Source organism: Natrix helvetica, assembly GCF_964273705.1.
Source record: "Natrix helvetica genome assembly, chromosome: 3".
In the NCBI taxonomy this organism is placed as follows: domain Eukaryota; kingdom Metazoa; phylum Chordata; class Lepidosauria; order Squamata; family Natricidae; genus Natrix; species Natrix helvetica.
The window spans coordinates 122191421-122211399 of NC_138549.1; the positions used below are offsets into that span (position 1 = coordinate 122191421).

The window sequence follows — 19979 nt, forward strand, 5'->3', positions numbered from 1 at the left end:
GTAAGTGAGCACCTGTCTACCCTAGACGAGTTCAAATCACCAGGACCGGATGGATTACACCCCAGAGTTCTGAAGGAACTAGCAGACGAGATCTCAGAACCACTGAATTATATCTTTCAGAGATCCTGGAACACCGGGGAACTACCAGAGGACTGGAAAAGAGCTGATGTGGTTCCCATCTTCAAAAAAGGGAAAAAATTAGATCCAGGAAACTACAGACCTATCAGCCTAACCTCAATACCAGGAAAGATTCTGGAAAAAATAATCAAGCAACGAATTTGCGAACACCTAGAAGCAAACAAAGTAATAGCCAAAAGCCAACATGGATTTGTCAAAAACAGATCATGCCAGACTAATCTTATTGCATTCTTTGATAATGTGACAAAATTAGTGGACCAGAGGAATGCCGTTGATATAGTTTACTTGGACTTCAGTAAGGCTTTTGATAAGGTAAACCATAACCTACTACTAGATAAAGTAGAAGAATGTGGGTTAGACAGCATCACCACCAGATGGATTGGTAACTGGCTGACCAACCACACTCAACGTGTAGTTCTCAATGGAACTGCATCTACATGGAGGGAAGTATGCAGTGGAGTACCCCAAGGCTCTGTTTTAGGCCCAGTACTCTTCAACATCTTCATCAATGATTTGGATGAGGGAATAAATGGGGAACTCATCAAATTTGCAGATGATACCAAGCTGGCAGGAATAGCCAACACTCCAGAAGATAGGCTTAAGATACAGAAGGATCTTGACAAACTTGAACATTGGGCACTATCTAATAAAATGAAATTCAATGGTGAAAAGAGTAAGGTTCTACATTTAGGCAACAAAAACGGAATGCACAGGTACAGTATAGGTGATACCTTACTCAGTAGTAGTAACTGTGAAAGGGATCTTGGAGTCCTAGTGGACAACCATTTAAATATGAGCCAGCAGTGTGCAGCAGCTGCCAAAAGAGCCAACACAGTTCTAGGCTGCATCAACAGAGGGATAGAATCAAGATCACGTGAAGTGTTAATACCACTTTATAATGCCTTGGTAAGGCCACACTTGGAATACTGCATTCAGTTCTGGTCGCCACGATGTAAAAAAGATGTGGAGACTCTAGAAAGAGTGCAGAGAAGAGCAACAAAGATGATTAGGGGACTGGAGACTAAAACATATGAAGAACGGTTGCAGGAACTGGGTATGTTTAGCTTAAGAGAAAGAAGGACTAGGGGAGACATGATAGCATTATTCCAATATCTCAGAGGTTGCCACAAAGAAGAGGGAGTCAAACTATTCTCCAAAGCACCTGAGGGTAGAACAAGAAGCAATGGGTGGAAACTAATCAAGGAGAGAAGCAACTTAGAACTGAGGAGAAATTTCCTGACAGTGAGAACAATTAATCAGTGGAACAGATTGCCTCCAGAAGTTGTGAATGCCCCAACACTGGAAGTCTTTAAGAAGATGTTGGATAGCTATTTGTCTGAAACGGTATAGGGTTTCCTGCCTAGGCAGGGGGTTGGACTAGAAGACCTCCAAGGTCCCTTCCAACTCTACTATTGTATTGTATTTATTCAAGTTTGTGTTGAATTGGTCTTCTTGATGAGCAGGGGAGGGCATATTCAGCTTATCCTTCTTTCAACCTCCCAATATCCTTGGCTTGGGTGCAGGGAACTCAAGCTTGGGAAAGGAGTTGCCATAATTGGGTGTTGTTTTAGGCAGCTTGTCATCTCATAAACTGCTGGAATTTTCTTTTGCTTTTGTTATTTTAATGGGACGGAGGAGATTTGTGTTTTGCTTCGGATCAGAAAGTGAAGGAATAAAGTACTCCTTATAGGCTTATAGACCGTCTGGCCAGGAAAGCAAGCTCTGGTTGACTGTCATTTCTCTACGAAACTCACAGCTATCAAGTAAACATGTCTATTGCTGGTGATGTGAAGCAGGAGCAACGGTGCTCGTAAGCTTTGAGTGTCACTGTACAATCTGGCGGATTTGAATAATAGGAAGACTGATTAGCACAGCATCACCTTAACAGCATTTGTGCCACATAACAACATAATGTAACATGAAACAGCAGCACCAAAGGACAGCAGTGATTGCTCCTATCCCAGATTGAAGGTTGTGTTGCAGAGATTCCAAAATAATTACCATGTGAGATGAAATATGAATTCCAGTGATCAGAAGAACTGGAGTTATCTTTTTCTCTGACAGCACTTTCAGTCATTTCCTAAATAAAATAATTCTTTACTGCATTAGGGTTGCATTTATCTTGATTCCTATACAAATGATTTACAGATTTGTGAGGAAGAGCAAGAAGGTTTTCATTCTGGTTTAGGGCTGATTGGGCTGTTTGTTCTGCAGTGTCATGAATCTGATATAAAAGATGACTGATTCGGTGGCTTGCTTGTGACTTGCTTTGCATTGATAATAAGCAGTGCAATAAAATTGTTGCAGTGCCCTGTGTGTTTCTTTCTGACAAGGGAGCATTGCACACAAAGTTAAAGCTAAATGGAATGAAAAGTAGATGCTGACTGTTAGGTTTGGGTTTAAAGCTGTGAAATTTCTAGTCAGATTGCATTCTCCTCTAGAATAATCTGCCAATATAGCAATAGCAATAGGACTTAGACTTATATACCGCTTCATAGTGCTTTTACAGCCCTCTCTAAGGGGTTTACAGAGTCAGCACATTGCCCCCAACAATCTGGGTCCTCAGTTTACCCACCTTGGAAGGGTGGAAGGCGGAGTCAGCCTTGTAAATATGGGGAAATATATGGAAAATCTGGGAGAATATGGGAGAAAACTTGAATGGTTTATTTTCTACACCTTGCTTATTAGTTTCTCAGTCATTACGGTAGAATCATATTTTTTTTAGGCGTACTAAAAGAAATATATTGCTCTTTGCTGACAGGCTTACTACATGCTTGAATGTGCTACTTAGTACACGATTTTCACCGTTGAGGCCTTTTGTTTGCCTAAACAGAGATGCAGCACAGAACCAATATTCTCTTGTGAGTGCTGATTGATAGAGATGCAACATTACTCGCCTTTGGGATGCCTGGAGTTTTGTGAAGAACAGCCGAAATCAACAGTTTAATTTCTGTCAGGCTCGCAGCCAATTACTACACTAGCAAGACAAAGATACAGCGCTTCCACCCTGATGCTGCCAGGAAAGGTTTCTGCCTATCCCGGATCAGATAATCTTTGCAAGAAACTCAGCAGCTGCCTACTTTTATGAAGTACAAGATTGGAGAGCGATCAAAACCCAGCTACTGCAGCTTAGCAGCTTTGAAGAAGCAGCCTAATGAGTTTCAGGTGGAAGAAACAACATTATTATCTCTGCCACTTTCTATGAAAGCTTATGCAACAATAAATTGGCTTTTCTTTAACTTGTCACATAACTTCTTTCCCTTTTATTCAATATAGTCCTCCTTCCCTGGGGGATTGAATTAGCTTTCATTTACACTGATTGAAATCCATATTTGTTTCCGAATTGAAAACCAGAACAGTAGTTTGCTCCATCTTCTCTCTTGTTTTTTTAAAAAATGTTGTTTGTGTGTGTGTTAAAATCTTACACTATTCAGGATAACAAATTATCAAATAATTTATGGGTATGAACCTCACACACAGAGGGGAGGTATTTATCATTGCATGACTTATCAAATTTACCACTTTTCTCTTACCCTAGTATTTGTCTATGCTTTTTATTATTTGTCTTTTTAAGCACAACTATTTCCGCTGGTGTACACTGTCATGGTCTTGCACAATAGAACTTCCACCATTTGTACTTCTAGATTCTGCAAAGTTACCATTGTTTTTCACTCATGTTATTACTGGAAGCTTCTCTGTGCTCATGTACCACAGCATCTTGACATCACAGCTTAGCTAATATGACTGTTTCCTGTTTTGGAGAAAATTTAGGCTTGAACTTGTCTATCCATAGTTAGCAGTTGGACAACAAGCTAAATATGGCATTCAGGTCACGTAATCACTGTTTCCACCACTAGCCAAACTTGGCTGATGTCGAGGAAAGCTAAACCGGATTTGACCTGTTTAATGTTTGTATGGAAGACCACCAGGGAATATAGGATACTCTTGAAAGTAAACAAAAACAAAACAAAGATCTTGGAGGAAGGCTGAGGCCAATCACTTCAGCACTGTTACTAAGAAAACAACACGGACATGCCTTCCATGCAGACACCAGGAGCTGAACTCAACCTGAGGGAAACTTTATTTAGCAAGATGTAAATCATTTCTTTTAAATCATGGAAACTATGTCTAAATTTGCATCTATAGAAATAAAGCACCATGTTCTAACTGTATGAAATCCTATATCCTTGTCTTTGTGGGGGGAAGAAAACTGTTGGTGAGTCATTTCCTTCTGTTCATTTGTTGGAACTTGGATTAAGTGCTCTCCTCCCCCATGTTCAGAAGTTGCTGAATACTTATAGTAAGAGAGAACAACAAAGGAATAGTGTCCCTCCCTGACTCTCTGTCTCACAGACACATACACACCCGGCTGGTAAGTTTCCTGGAGGTGTGTGATTAGCCATTGCAAATCCGAGCTAGAACCTGAAGCTCCCCTTCATCTTCCCAGAATAGCCAGCTCCTACCATACATTCACAGCCTGCTTCAGTTTGGCATCTTCTAGTTGTATTGGTCTTGTAATTGTATTAAACCCCTGTGTTAGGAGTTCTTAGACTTGCAGTCCTAAACATCTTATGAAGGCCATACTAAGGAAGACTGTGCAAAGCTATGACATGCCATGCTCTAAATCAGCGGTCACCAACTGGTGGTCCGTAGACCACCAGTGATCCACAAGAAAATGTTGGTGGTCCGCCGAAAAATTATTTGCATTTTTTATATTGCACTAAATCAGGGGTCCTCATACAACGGCCCCTGGGCCAGATTCATGCAATGAACGTTTGTGTTGCTGCAAAGAGCCTGCCACTTTGGGGTCTTTTTGTGCAGGGCAGAGGGAGGGCAGAAATTCTGACTTGGGGCCTGCTTCAGCCTCCTGGTGCGGGGATTTGGGTGAAGGCTGGAGGGAAGCTCCTCTGGTGGCAGAGAACCAGAGGGCCTTGTTCCAGTGGGACTGCATCGTGGCCTGGAACTGGCTGACTATCTCAGCCCGCTGAACTCCAGGCGCCAGTACGTGGCCTTGCACTCCCTCAGGTCTTCCCTCTGCTTGGAAAGCCTATGCTCATAGTACTCAGTGATATGCTTCTACTGAGCCTACATCTTGATCAGATCCAATTTGAACTGAGCCATATGTTTTGCCAACTCTTTCTTGTGGTGGCTGCTTAGCGCCAACAACTGCTTTCTGTTGGGACCTTAAGGAGCCCGGGCGAGGAGTGGCTGGGAGGGGAGGGGCGAGTAGAGGCTGGCGAGGTGCCCCTTGACGTGAGTGACATCGAGTTGGCCACCCCCACCTAGCCACGCCCATCCAGCTAGTCATTAGGCAGATCATATTAGTGGTCCACGGGATTTAAAATTATGAATTTAGTGGTCTCCAAGGTCCGAAAGGTTGGTGACTCCTGCTCTAAATTACTTGTTCGGTTGGGTTTTTCTATTTGCAGAGATGGAAGCAAAAATAAATTAAAGTGTCTCCTAGGAGAATGTTGCGGACCAGACTTCTTCATACAAAGTAACAATCACTGCTAGAAGATGTGTGATGGCCCCTTAGGCTTTGATGGCTTCTAAAAAGATTAGAGATGTGCTTGGAGAAAAAGAACATCAGTGGCTGTTCTCTATCATAATTACGTTAATGGTAATTAAATTGCAGTGGCAGTGTCCCTCCATACAATAGAGATTAAACCCAAACAAGGAGACTTAAATCTTTTATTTGTCTGCTACTAACCTTAGAAACATCTCCCATAATTCATGTAGTTGCCATCACCTTGTCCCCAACCCATCGGAAATGAGGCTTAAGTTGCTCTTAGTTGTCCTAGTGTGAAAATAGCATTGCCCCTTATATCTACTTTATTCAAGAGCAACCTCACATTTTACAAAATCTATTAGGCTATGGACTGTGTCATGTGTTCCATTTGCTGTGGTAAAATATACTCTAATAAGGATTTACCAAAAACGTGTTCTCAAGATGTGCACACGCAAACTATCTTGTTAGCAGACCATATTGAGGCAGTCTAAGGTTGGCTTTAGTTGTTCCAGGATGAATGTTTTCCTTCTTCGTATGAAACCAGACTTCCCATGGAGACAAGACAGGAATATGGAGAAGGAGCCTTGGGAGATCAGCAATTCATTGGCCTGGCAAGTCTGCTTTGGGACGTACCCTCTGTCTAGTTGCTGTGTTCTGCACTTCCATTGCCATTTTGTCTGCAACATGAAAGACACTGGGCAGTTCCTTGTACTATCCATTTCTTCCCTTTGGGTGTGTGCATAAGATATGGGCCATTGAGCTCATGGGAAGAGAAGCTAGGGAATTGCCTCTTAAGATGACACACACTTATCCCAAACTTATCACACTTTCACTCCCAAGCTGCCCTGCTGCCAACATCCATACAGGACATCTGTTAGCCACATTGCCTAAGCCTTCTAAACATGGACTCAGCAGTTTTCTGGAAGACAATTTGGCACAGGTCACCTTGAGAGGAGGCCATTCTGCACCAAGGCTACAGGGAGAAGCAATCCCATGATATGATATCCCAGTGATGGCTAACCTTTTTGTCATCGCATGCCGAAAGCGCACGGACCTGCGCCTGCACCCATAATGGCAATATGTGCATGACACCCTAGTGTGCATGCGGACCCCCTGCTCCTACCACCCCAACGCATACATGTGTGACCCCCCCACAACCCCATTTTGGGCCTAGTAAGCATCCCTGCAGCCTCCTGCTACCACAAATGGGCCACGGGGGGCCTGCTGCCCCCCACTCCGCATGCTCCCTGTGCATGCACATGTGACCCCCATGCATGCATGAGTGTCTCCCGCCTGCCATGCATGCATGGCAGAGGCCCTAAAATCAGCTGGCCAGCAGGAGGCACCCATGCATGCATGATGGAGCTGAGCTGGGGCGATGGCTCACGTGCCCACAGAGAGGGCTCTGCGTGGCACCTGTGGCACACATGCCATGGGTTTGCCATCACAGTGATATCCCACTCCCCCTGCAGTTTTGCTGCTACAACATTAAAAGAGCATTGCAGCATTGCCAGCCTCAAAGATGCTTGAAATGGGGAGAAAGGCAGCCGGGAAAGCAGCTATTAGAGAGCCCTAAGGTGGGGTGAGAGGGGGGGAATCAACCAAAAAGCCACTTCCTTTCCTCCAGGGGAAGGGAAATCTCTTCAGCTGGCATGCCTCTGCCAAAGAGGGAAGGAGAGAAGACCCACTCCCCCTCTTTATCTCCTGTATTTGAGGAGGGAGAGGCGGAGGGGTGCCTTATCTCCTTTGCTACTTTTGTTTGGGTAGTGTGGAAAGTTATCACCCAGCCCTCTCCCAGAAAAATGAAATATCCTAGGAAATATTGAAAAGGCAGAATATTTCTCTGGGTGTGAAAAGAAACATGTTTCAAAAAGACAAGGTAACTCTCCCTGCAGCTTCCTGCCCCCACCTTTTGTCCATGAGCCATTAAAGCCTGACCCAGTCCCTTTACATAATAAAAGAGTTCTCCCCTTCAGCTCCATGGGGATGGGAATGAAGGCATGATAATATAAGCCTTTACTCAACTGACCACATGGCATCTGAGAACTCTGAGAATTCAACCAAACCTGGACTCAGCCTAGAGAGTTGCCCCTGCATGGGCCCATGTGAGTCTGACAACCAATCAGAATACATTTCTTACACAGGAACAGGAAACAGAGAGGTGGGACTGAACAGGTTATAAAAAGCCTAGCAAGCCCCTCCATCGGCCCTTCTCTTCTTCTCCCCAGCATTGAAGCATGTGATCCCCCTTTTCTGTTCAGGAGTTCAAGCCATGTGGTCCTGTCCACCATTAAAACCATCTTTCCAAGCAGCCTCCATGTCTCCAGTGTCTTTTTCCCCACTTGGAGCTGAACCCAGAAGGACATTTCTTCCAACAGTAGCAGGAGAAGAGAAAAAAGAAAGAAAGGAAGGAAGGAAGGAAGGAAGGAAGGAAGGATGGAAGGAAGAAGCTGTGAAGAAGGCTCTTTTCATTGGCAGGTTTCTGATCCTATACAGGATGGGATCTGATTTATAGAAGTGAAAGAGAGAATGTGGATCAGCAATGAAGAGGCTAATGACAGCTCATTTGATGCTGATGGAGGTTTCTGTCTATTCAAGCGTGGATGGATAGCCCTTCAGCTCAGCAATGGGGAACTCATTACTGTCCTCATTTGGACAAGGGTTCAGGCAATGAGTCCCAAATTTGTTCCTTCATTACCCAAACTCTACTTATTTCAGTCTTATTTCAGTCCTTATTTAAAGCTCCTTGCTGTGATTCATGAGTTCAAGTTTCTTTACCCACTTCTAACCAATTTCAGATAATTTACCCAGCTTTGGGAAGCACGTGGTGAGGGGGATTCACACGCATTTCCCAAGGCTGATACTGACAGGTTGGTGTCACTTTTAAAAAAATTGTTCAGAGGGGAGCAGGGCGGAAACGTTTTAGCTGTAGCAGCTCTCCCCTTGTTTTCCTCATGTACCTCTGGATTCACACACACCCTCCACCGCCACCACTACCACCATAGTGTCATGTTTCAACAAAGTGTCAAGGGCCAGGAAGTCTCCTGCAAAGCCATGATGGGGGGGGAAGGGAGGGGAAGCGGGGGAGGAATTATAGGGGTAGCTGCAACTTTCCAGTTCAGCCTTTCTCAATTTTGTGAGAGAGCCAGCTTGAAAGGGGGGGGGAGGAAAAATGGAAACGAGGTGAGCAACCCCCACCTTTACTTTTTGGTAGGTCCCCTTTTGAGATTTATGAAATAGGTTAGGCTGGAAGATAGTAATGATTGGATCAATTGTCCAGAATGATTGGAGGATGGAATGCATATTTCAATCTTTTATTTTGTCACCTGCATTCAAATACTCTACCAAATGCCCGCTATTTCAACATACAGAATGGCTGGAGACAGACAAGAGCATACAAGGGTCCACATATGTGGACATTGAACATATTGCATATCGTCATATATGTATTAGTATGCTGAAGACACTGTCCTGCAGATGGAATGACATATGTTCTCTCCCACAGAAAAATCTCCGCTGATAATATATGCGCTCCGAAAGATTCTTTAAAAAGCTGCTTTAAAGCAGTCAGCGTGGATGTCTCTTGCAATAGCCTGGATAAACTATTGCCTCATTCAGGCACATTAATTCCCCCCCCCCCCCCCGTCTCTCTCCTTGTACATTTTTCTAAAAATATTTGTTCTGAGGCTGGTATTGCAAGATGCCAAGTTTTAACCCAAAAGAGGAGGGGGAGAGAGAAAGTATGCTGTAGTTTGCGCAAGAATCCTTTATGTTTTGGAAGTTTACAACAGGGAGTGTCTTGTGCACACTGAGTGAGGCAGGACAGCACTGCCCTCCGCTGCTAAATGAAACCTAGGCCTAAGCAAATACGTCAGAGGATATAGGCAGCATGTTTACAGCTTGTTGGGGCCTCTGAGTTACACAATAGCTTGCATAGCCTCTTAGCACATTCTGTACCAGTTGTAAGCATTGGGTGCAGCTGCTCCAGATGACGATTTAAGTGCAACAACAGATAGGTCTAAACAATCTTCAATTATCATTCCTGCATGAAGAGTTCCTCGCAGTTTTAAACATGGTGCAACTGCCCCATCCCTAGCATTTTCGCTGCTGTCTGTGAAACGGGGACAGGATGTACTAACACTGAGGATTAATGGAACGAACTAAAATGACTCGAACTAAAATGACTCGCAGCAGCCTAAGATTGCATTCTTTCTCCCATTAAGACTGAAGTGAGCAAGGAGGACTTGCGGTATTTGATTTCCCCAAGGAGTGGGCTGCATTTATGACCAGAGATGTTTTTAACCATAAAGCCTAAGCCTTCAGGAAAAAAAAAAAAACCTTGAGTGACAAGCTTGTTTCCTGCTTTCTGTATCCCAAATATTTACTGGCGATAATGTAAAGAGTACTTTATGTGCTGGCTGCATGATGGCAATCAATATGGGAGACTTGTGTCATCACAGACCATATGTGCCTAATGAATGTTTCTTCTTCTGTGGTGCTGTAAATTGACTTTAGCCTTTTGTATCAACTGCATTCAGGGAGAAGCAAGCAGCCATTGTTACAAAACCACAGAACTGATAACGTGTACTTGTTTTCATATTTCTGGGCTTGTTATTTTAATGGTAACATTCCAAATGGTAAATAGATAACAAAAACATGCTTATGTAGGAAGAAAAATGGCAGGGTAGCTCTGTAATGTGTCAGGGACTCCTTATCGCAGCCTTGAATGTCTCCTGGGTAAATTCACAGCTTTTGTTCAGAACTGTACATACTATTGTCCTGTTCCTAGCTGTCCTCCTGCCCACGCGCACACACAATCTCTGCCAATTATACACTTAGACACAGAAAAACTCTAGATTCTGCTTTCATGTAGCTTTGTTGGTTTATGGTATTGAAAGAGGTTCCACTTGTACAGGTTTTCTTTTTTTTTTCTTTTTAATCTATGGCAATGATTTTCAACTTCGGCAATGAGTAAGACGTCAACTCCTATACTGGAGGAGCTGAAATCCACACATTTTAAAATTGCCAAGTTGAAAAAAAATATCATTAGGTATAGGTCCGTGACGGCAAACCTATGGCACATGTGCCAGAGGTGGCACGCAGAGCCCTCTGTGTGGGCATGCGCGCCTATGGCACATGTGCCAGAGGTGGCACGCAGAGCCCTCTGTGTGGGCATGTGCGCCATCGCCAGCTGCTCTTCTGGTTTCCAGTACATGCATGCACACCGGCCAGCTGATCTTCGTCCGTGCCAGAGCCCCGGAAATCCAAAGACCAGCTGGCTGATGTGCATGCATGCAACGGCCACCTGGTCTTCGGGTTTCCCATGCTCTGGTACGCGCAAAGAACAGCTGGCCAGCATGCATGCATGCACCAGAAGACCAGGTGGCCAGCACGCGCATGCGCACCGACCAGCTGTTCTTTGAGTTTCCGGGGCTCCGGCGCACATACACGCATTCTGGTTTGGGCGCTCGTTGCCGAAAAGGTTTGCCATCACTGGTATAGGTCATCCTTGACTTACAACAGATCATTTAGTGACTATTCAAATTACAACAGCCCTGAAAAAAGCGACTTATGACTCTTTTTCAGTTACAACCTTTGCAGCCTCCCCATGATCACATGATCAAAATTTAGATCCTTGGCAACTGGTTCATAGTTAGGACCGTTGCTGTGTCCCAAGGTCATGTGATCCCTTTTGCAACCTTTTGACAAGTAAAATCAACGGAGAAGCCAGATTCACTTAACAACCAGGTTACTAAATTATCAACCGCAATGATTCACTTAACAACTTTGGCAAAAGAGGTCATAAAATGGGACAAAACACACTTAACAAATATTTCACTTAACAACAGAAATGTTGAGCTCAATTGTGGTCACAATTCGAGGACTGCCTGTGTGGTATATAGCCATATCTAATACCCTGCTAGTCAGTAGTTCTGTACCAACAGTTAAATCTCTTTCCTAGCATTTCCCAAATGTAGATCTCTGGATATGTTATCTTACAAAGTCACAGGAGAAACAACTTCCATGACCAATGGTCAACAATGACCATGAGAGATTTGATGTGGAGAAAAGTGGGTTCAAAATTGGATTGAAACCATTTAGGACTTCAGTGGTTTCTTTAACAGTAACCACATGGTAATCATTACACATGAGAAGATCAAATTATTTAACCCCACAAGTTTGTGGTCACTGAATGACTTCCTAGGGCCGTCTCTAATGGTGTGCCTAGTGCAGGTATAACATTGTTAGGACTGCTTTTTCCAGATAGGGCCACAGTGCATAAACCAATGAAGTGGGTAACTGTTGCCTTGGCACTGAAATCATTTACCTCTTAATAGGTAACACTATTGATTCTTCACTGAAGGATGGTCTCTCTAAAATTCATCATGCATTTTTACTCATGAGCTTTTCCAGTCAATATAACTCTCTGTATTAAAATTGAGTTTTTCTTTGTTCATCCAAAACCTGCTTCTAGACAGTTCTGAATGTTTTCTCTGCCTTCCTGAGACTTCTCTATGGAAATAAATAGGTATGAATGTGCATTATTTGCATACTAATAATTCTTCATCTCAATTCCTGGATGACTTTTAAAGATATGGAAGACAGAATAGACCTGTTCCACCATAAAGCAGAACTTCAATTATCTTCTGGATCTTGCAGAAAGTCCTACTACTGTGCCCCCAAGTCTTGGAAAGGATGGTCCAAAAAGATCCTATTCTCAATAGTATAAAAAACAACAACCCAGAAAGTAAGAAAGAATACATTCTTCCATTTTAACGTCTTATTTTCTTGGCAAGTTCAACCAGCCTCAACTCCCATTTCATTAACATGTCCAGAAATGGCAAGTTCAATATTGGAGAATAGTAATCCAAAATTTATTCAATCATGAATGATTGTCTTTTTGAGAAAGAAAAGGCCATATCCTCCTCCCAGGAAGTATTAACCATTAATATCTGAAGAATCCAAAGGAGGAAGGTAATATCTCTCAAACTTCCATGCTTACTTAAGCAGCCCAAAGAGAAGGTTGCCCATAAGATCTCTAAGGTGTAAGATATTCTGGATGTATTCATACTGGATTCTGAAACTAAAGAGGAAGCAATATGCGTAATTTTATCTGTCATATTAATGGAGATTTGTAACGTCAGACTTCTGACAATTCTAACCATTAGTTCTCTGATCTTGAAACAGACCTTCAACTGTTTGCCCAAGTTCTGGTAAGCAACTTTGACGGGATATAAACAATAAATTGGTAATAAACTCTTTTTCTCATTTCTGTCACTAAGTAGCTCCTAGAAGAGCTTGCATTTATTTGGTTCACAGACTTTGGATTTTTGAATTCTGATTGATGACTGCTTTTGGTTCTGCAACTTCAGGTGAGTAGTATTCTAAAAATCCAACATTGTTTTTTTTTATCTTGTAGGCTAAATTGCTATTGAATTCTAAACTGTAGCAGATAATGACCTCCTATTTTCATTCATTTATGAAAACTGATTTTACATTACAGATGTTTTCAGGAGCTCATGCTGATTGTTAAGGAAAATATAGTTTATGCAAACAGCCTTTTTCATGTGGAAGTTGGAAGGAAACAAACGTAGTATTGTGTATAGTCATTATATCAAATACATTTTAGTTTTTGATTGCAAATCAGGATTTAATCTTAAAAAAAAACCAGTTATCAAAGCACTTTCAGGCAAATCTTTTTATTACCTTTACACACAAGAAACACTAGCACTTGCTCAATTTTTGTGATAAAGATGATATTTCCCCAATTAGCCTATGCATTTCAGGGAAATTAGCAACTGGGATTGTATCACTATATCTGCTCTTCACAATACACATGCAGAAAGCACTAGGCTCAGTCCCTTCTGGGAGAGGGCGCGGTCTATAAATTAAATAAAAAGTTAAAGTTAAATGACATTCTTCTGTTCTATTTCGAAAAACTCCTGCTTCAAACCTTAAAAATTAATTGCCAGTAGTATTAACAATATTAGTAGAGATTAATCATTAGCCTGAGTTGGTATAAGATACTCCCAAGACATTATACTAGGTGAGGAGAAGGCAAATTGGTGCTTGTGTCCCATTCTATATACTGACCCTATTTGGATTGGCAGCTGAATCTTATCAGAGGGTTGCAAACATTCTCCATAGCAATGCTTAGTTGTTTGATGTCGCTTTCCTCTTTTGTGTGTGTGTGTGTGTGTGTGTACTGACTAGACAACCTATGACCCATTGGCTCATCCTTTCAGATATATTTCCTTACCTAAACAAAGAATGCTAGTCCAAGCAGCTGCCTTGCTCCCCCCCCTCCTCCCCGCCCACAGCCACATCACGTGTCCCTCACTGACTTTCTCCATGCAAGCTTCCCAGGCTTCTCTGTTGACTTGTGGGAACATTGTAAACGAGGATCACATGACCCCTGCAGCAGTGATGACCAGCAGCAGAGCAGCAATGCTGAAATGGCAAGAACTTTCCAAAATTTTCATTCCTGTTGGAGTAAGAGCTCCCACCATTCTGTAAGTTAGCCCATTTGAGGTACCTGAATAAAAAGAGCTTCCCCTGTGATGCACCATTTCATCCAATCCAAGGTTACAGACACAAGAGTTTTAGTAATACATAGATATGGACTTTTTATCCTCTAGCATTAAACAGTACAATTTACTGTGATAAGATAATGGATCATTGTTAATTCTGTCTTATCTGTTTTTAATCTATAAAAGCAGAGACAAAAGCTAAACCATCCTTCCAATATTCTCCCCAGGCTATTCAGTAAGTTGGGGATAAGAGAGCATGCTGGGGGTACGGGACTGGAGCTTTTGCTCCAGGTCCTCTAACCATTTCATTTCTTTGCTTGTTCCTTTGTTTCATCGCAACTGTGCCTTCCATAGTTTCTGCCCTTCCATAAAATCAAGTAGAAATGATGTGCATTTTAGGAAAGAACCAAGTTTTTATGACTCATTTGAAGAGCAATGGTGTGTGTGTGTGTGTGAATGAATGTCTGAGAAGACATCATTCCAGGGGGCAGGTGCTACAACAGATAAGGCCCATTTTCTGGTCCCATCTTCTGTTTGTTTGTTTATTCAACTATATAAATTTATTATGCATATTTCTATGCTACTGTGATTCAAAAGAGTCTCCTAGTGACTTATGTCAACGTGATGCAACCTGAAGCGTACCAACTGTGCCTGATCACAGAGGGTGAGTGGAAACTATGGAGACAGATAGTCCTTCAGATAATCAGGCCATATATTGAAGGGCTTTATAGGAGATAACCAGCACTTTGTTCCTGGAAAGTTCCTGGTAAGCCGTGAGGCTCTTGGTAACCATGGTGTGCCCATAACTTCCTGTGCTGCTGTATTCTGGACTGGCTGCAGTTTCTGAGTTTTCTTCAAATATTACTAGATAGGTCAAGAGAAATACATAAGTTGTTCCTTGGGGTTTAAACTTTTGCGTGCAGCAGCTATGCGCTCACTTTTTTTGGCACACAACGGGAGATTACTCTGGATTAGGATTTTGCAATACAGAAAGAGGAGAGTTTAAACTTTTTCCCCAGCCTGTTTTTGTGATGAAAGGCGCCCCAAATTTGCATCTGGGAGGTTTGAGCAAGAGGCTGGTTGGCCTGGCAGGGGAAACTCTCTTGGAAATACTGTGCCCATGGCCATGGCTATGTTTATGTATGCTGTGTAATTATTTATGTAACACACATGCTAGATGGTAATGCTACCTGTGGCAGTCTTGGAGATGGAATATATCCACTGAAGGTCAAACCTCCTACTATTTACAGGTAGTCCTTGACTTACAACAGTTCATTTAGTGACCGTTTGAAGTTACAATGGCACTGAAAAAAGTGACTTGTGACCATTTTTCACTCTAATGATCGTTGCAGTCTCTCCATTGTCACTCGATCAACATTCAGACTCGTGGCAACTGACAAATTTATGATTGTTTCATATGATCCTCTTCTGTGACTTTCTGATAAGCAAAGTCAACGGGGAAGACAGATTCACTTAAGAACCATGATATTAACTTCACAACTGCAGTGATTTACTTCACAACCGCCACAAGAAAGGTCATAAATGGGACAAAACTGATTTAACAAATGTTTCACTTAACAACAGAAATTTGGGGCTCAGTCGGGGTTGTAAGTTGATGACTACCTGTATAAGCCACAGTCTGATTCATTCATTCCTTATCAAAATCTATTCTGTTTACAGAAGTTTTAAAAGATCATAATAATGTCTTTCCTTTGCCTACTCCCATACAGCTTGGTCCTTAAGAATACGTTTTGTTTTTGTAGCTCTTTGACTTTTCACTTGCTTCTTACCTCAATAACCATGCAAGGCAAGCTCAACAAATGGCTTGGTCTTATTTCTAATACTTTCAGTACAGACTATAGAAGTGAGTGCACTGATCTCAGCATTGCTCATGATAATCCAATGATTTATATGAACTTTTGAAAGTTTAAGCTATCTTGTCCTAACTCGGTGTCCTGAGATGTGCTGAATCTGGTTACTTTATCATTCATATGCCATGCGTTGCTAGCACACCAATCCTGATGGAATACAGTTTTTTTTTAAATCTTCAACTCAATCTCTTCCTTAGAAAAGCCAATTCGCATTTTCACTCCCTCACTTCAGAAACAAATTCCAACAGTGCCGGGCAAGTGTTTTATCATGAAGGGACTGCTTGTCGTGTTCTGTGTCTTCCTGCTTCTTTCATTTGGCCCAGATAAGGGAGTAATATTTATTTGCGCTTTTGGAGGCATGTTTTTCCCCCCAGACATTCTGCTGTCCATGCCACACTCAGGATATGCCAAGATAATCCTCAGATTACTAGAATGTCACTTTCACCAGTTTGTTCTGCCACTTTGATCTGGAGGATGATGAACGTTGAGACATTGGCATGCATTTCTTCGTATCTTAAAAATCTGTATCTTCCTTTGCAATTGCCTCCATAGCAATCCATCTAAAGAAGTGTCTCTCCAACCACATTTTTGTAAAAACAAACAAACACACACACAGCATGCGGTGCTAGAAACTAAAAGTGGAGGAAGAGGGCAGAGCTCTTTGTTAATTCATGGAATGGTAGAAGCTCTGGGAACAGGATTTTCAGCGATTAGCTAATTTGGAAGAAAAAGCCAGGCATGATTTGCTCTCCACTCAAGATTAAGCAGTGATTGACAGCAGAACCATTTGTGAACTCCTACCTTATGAGCACAGAAATAGAACCACCCTGAAAGTGGTTGAGATCAGCTCACGGTAAGTACAATGTGCACAAACTGCAGATTAGCTTTAACGTATGTTGGGAATGATCAAGGCTGATGGTGGTGTAATCTCATTATGCCTGGAAGTTATGAAACTTAGTCAATTGCCCTGATTTAAATTATAATTCCCCAAAATTTCCCATACCCTTTAGAATTGTCTTAATAATTTATTTCACTTAAAAATTATGTACAGTTAAGTAGATTTTTGCCTCTCTCCATTTTTCCATAGCTGGTTTGGTTTTGTGCCTTTGAGTCAGTGTTAACTCCTGGGGACTTCCTGGACAGGTAGTCCCTGCAATTTCCATATATTAAAGTTATTTGTAACTGAAAAGGTTTAAGGTTTATCTTATTCCACACACACTTAGTATTCATCCACAGGCTAAAATTCAATCACTGTTGTCACCCTAGGAAATTCTGAACACTGTTGCTCTGTGGAACGGAAAGTTGGCCACATCGTTCGAGGACTATAGGAGCTGAATTTAAAAAAGAGGGAATGTCTGGTGAAGTACTGAGAACAGTACTGGGTTGTTCTTTCTTTTCTTTCTTTGCTCCTTTTACTCTTTATGAGTTTGTGTTAGTTTTCATGTTCTTTGCAAAACTTTCAATAAAATGTATTTTAAAGACCCAGTCATTTCCTGAGGCATTATTTGCAGCTATTATCTTTTTTAAATTGCCCTTTTATTTTGCAAAGTCATATCATGCCTTTTTTTCCCCTGTTTACCTTGCAACATTGCAAGATAATATGGCTCATTTATTATGGAGAAGTAAAGAGGAATGGCAGTGGTTTGCTTGAAGCCATATATCATTTGCCCATGAAAAAAGCAATACTAGATTTTATGTCTTCACACTTCAGATGTGTTTTCTGGAACATGTTAACCCCGTAACTGTTGCTTTGCGGATAACATTGTGAAATATTTTGTTGTTATGGGATTTGTAGAGATAGGAAAGAAGCTAGGATTTAGAATGAAAACCTGCCATTCACGTTTTCAAATGGTTAACTAAGGCAGATTAATATATAAATGAACTTGTCTCTAGAGATAAAACATTTCAACATTATTGGCTAGAAGGCTGATGTAGCTTGATTTTCACTGAGTTATTGTGGTTATTGTCTTCATAATCAGTATTTTCATATGATTACAGAATTTTTTTAAAAAAATAAAGTATGCGGATTTCAAGTAAGTGTATCCATAGAAAAACTTCTCTTCAGCTATGATCACAAAAGATTTGGTACAATAAATATATTTAAAAGTGGCAAACTTGTAAGAGTTTGTTTAAAAACAAAGTTGTAAAGGGAAAGTCCAACGCAAAATAGAAAACACTAATTCACACGATTAAAAATACCACTGGCTCTTGTTGTTCCTTTTTTGATCTGCCAAAAAGGTTTTGTCCTGCAGTGAATTTTGTGTACTAATCGATTATGTCCATTCATGTCCCACACTTTTTTCCCTGCCAAATGGGGTAGGTTAAGGTTATTGATTGATGGTTGACAGTTACCTCTGCAAATGCATGGTACGTATCCACACTGTAAGAATATTTTATCAATTGATTTAATCTACAACAGGCAAAAACCTTTTGGTTAGTGCCAAGCAAAAAAAGAGGAACATAACCTCCCCATGTGTTCAATAGGGAGTGAATAACTTTTGGGTAGAAGATGGGGACTGATTTATTTATTTAATCAAATTTATATAGCCACCCATATCACAAGAAGTGACTCTGGATGGGATAGAGCAAAAAACCAAGTATGAAAACAACAAGCATGTTAAACATAGTCATATCATGCATACAGACACATGCAACGTAGGCATCTTAAACTTTCACTGGTCTTCCAGATCTGATGACAAAACCAGGTCTTGAGACCTTCTTGAAAATAAGAAGGGATGGAATTAGTATTATTTTGGGGGGTGGGGAGATAATGTTCCATAAGGTGGGTACCACAGCAGGAGGCTTGCCTCCATGAACCTGCCAAGTATCGTTCCCTGAGAGATGGAACCCACAGCATTCCCCTCTTGTCCAGCATGAAAGATGGCATAGTCCTAGAATTGGTTGGCCTCCAAAGGCAAAGCAATTCAATCTTGCCAGAGTTCATCCAAAGCTTGCTGTGGACCATCCAGACCTTCATAGTCTCCAGATACTGGGATACAATGGGGTCAGTGGTGGGTTGTAGGCAGTACGCCCCGGTATGGGCGTACTGGTGTCTGCCCAGAGCATCGGGTACCGTTCTGTTATGGTGCTCCAGAGGGCCCACCTGTCCGCCTGAGCTGCTTACCTGTATTTGAGCTCTTGGGCGCTTCCACGCACGGAGCGCACAGTGCCTGCGCAACATTCTGCCAAGTAGCTGGAGGTAAGGACTTAATGCGCGTGTTCATGTGGTACCGGTTGCAACGGGATCCGGAAGCCACCACTGGATAGGATGTACACGAAGTACCTCCAGATATATCACAGCAAGTGTAATGAAACAGTCATGCATTTGATGAGTTGTGTTAAAAACATTGTGAAATTACTGTAATTTATCGGCATACACACATTACACTAAAAGGTCCACCTGGAAATTGTTTAATCAAAAGTAATCAAAAACCTTTTAATGTGGAAAGGAAGCATAAAAAACCTTTAGGGTTGGCCAAGGTCATACTAAACCAGCTATCACTTTAGGATTACTCTACCTGAGCTTATTGCTCTCTTATTTGGGCAACCCAAATATTGACATTCAAGGATGTTCTCTTCCCTCTGTTCATAGAACTAATTTGATGATTTGTTCATTGGAAAGGAAAGCAGGCAGACATGGTTCATTTTGCTTTCTCCTCCTTAAATGATATGAATGGCTTTTTAAAGGCCAAGTCATCCTTCTCCCAGATAGAGCAAGGCAGGGAGACATACATAACTGACAGCAGGATGTAACTGAGCCTGGAGCTGGGAAGTATAAATAAAGTCCAGCTTCTGAGCCTTGGACCAAAGCCATTTGTAACACAAAGTACATTCCGGCCTGAGTGTAACAAATCATACCAATCTCCTCCCAAGCAGTGACTTAGTTATTTCAGGGTAGGGATTTGCAGGAGAAGGGATTCGTCAGAAGAG

At 41.9% G+C, this 19979-nt stretch overlaps 1 protein-coding gene across 2 annotated transcripts in view; it reads left to right on the forward strand.

The window, feature by feature from the left end:
* Positions 1-16367: 16367 nt before the first annotated feature.
* The window catches only part of LOC309389768 (armadillo repeat-containing protein 12-like), a 47598-nt gene continuing 43986 nt past the window's right edge, over positions 16368-19979 (forward strand). Inside the window, exon 1 of one of the 2 annotated variants that reach the window (XM_081948524.1) lies at positions 16368-16902. The gene's annotated coding sequence lies outside the window, so the exon portion shown is untranslated. The remainder of the gene's footprint in view (positions 16903-19979) is intronic. The other variant, XM_081948523.1, reaches the window with a different exon arrangement.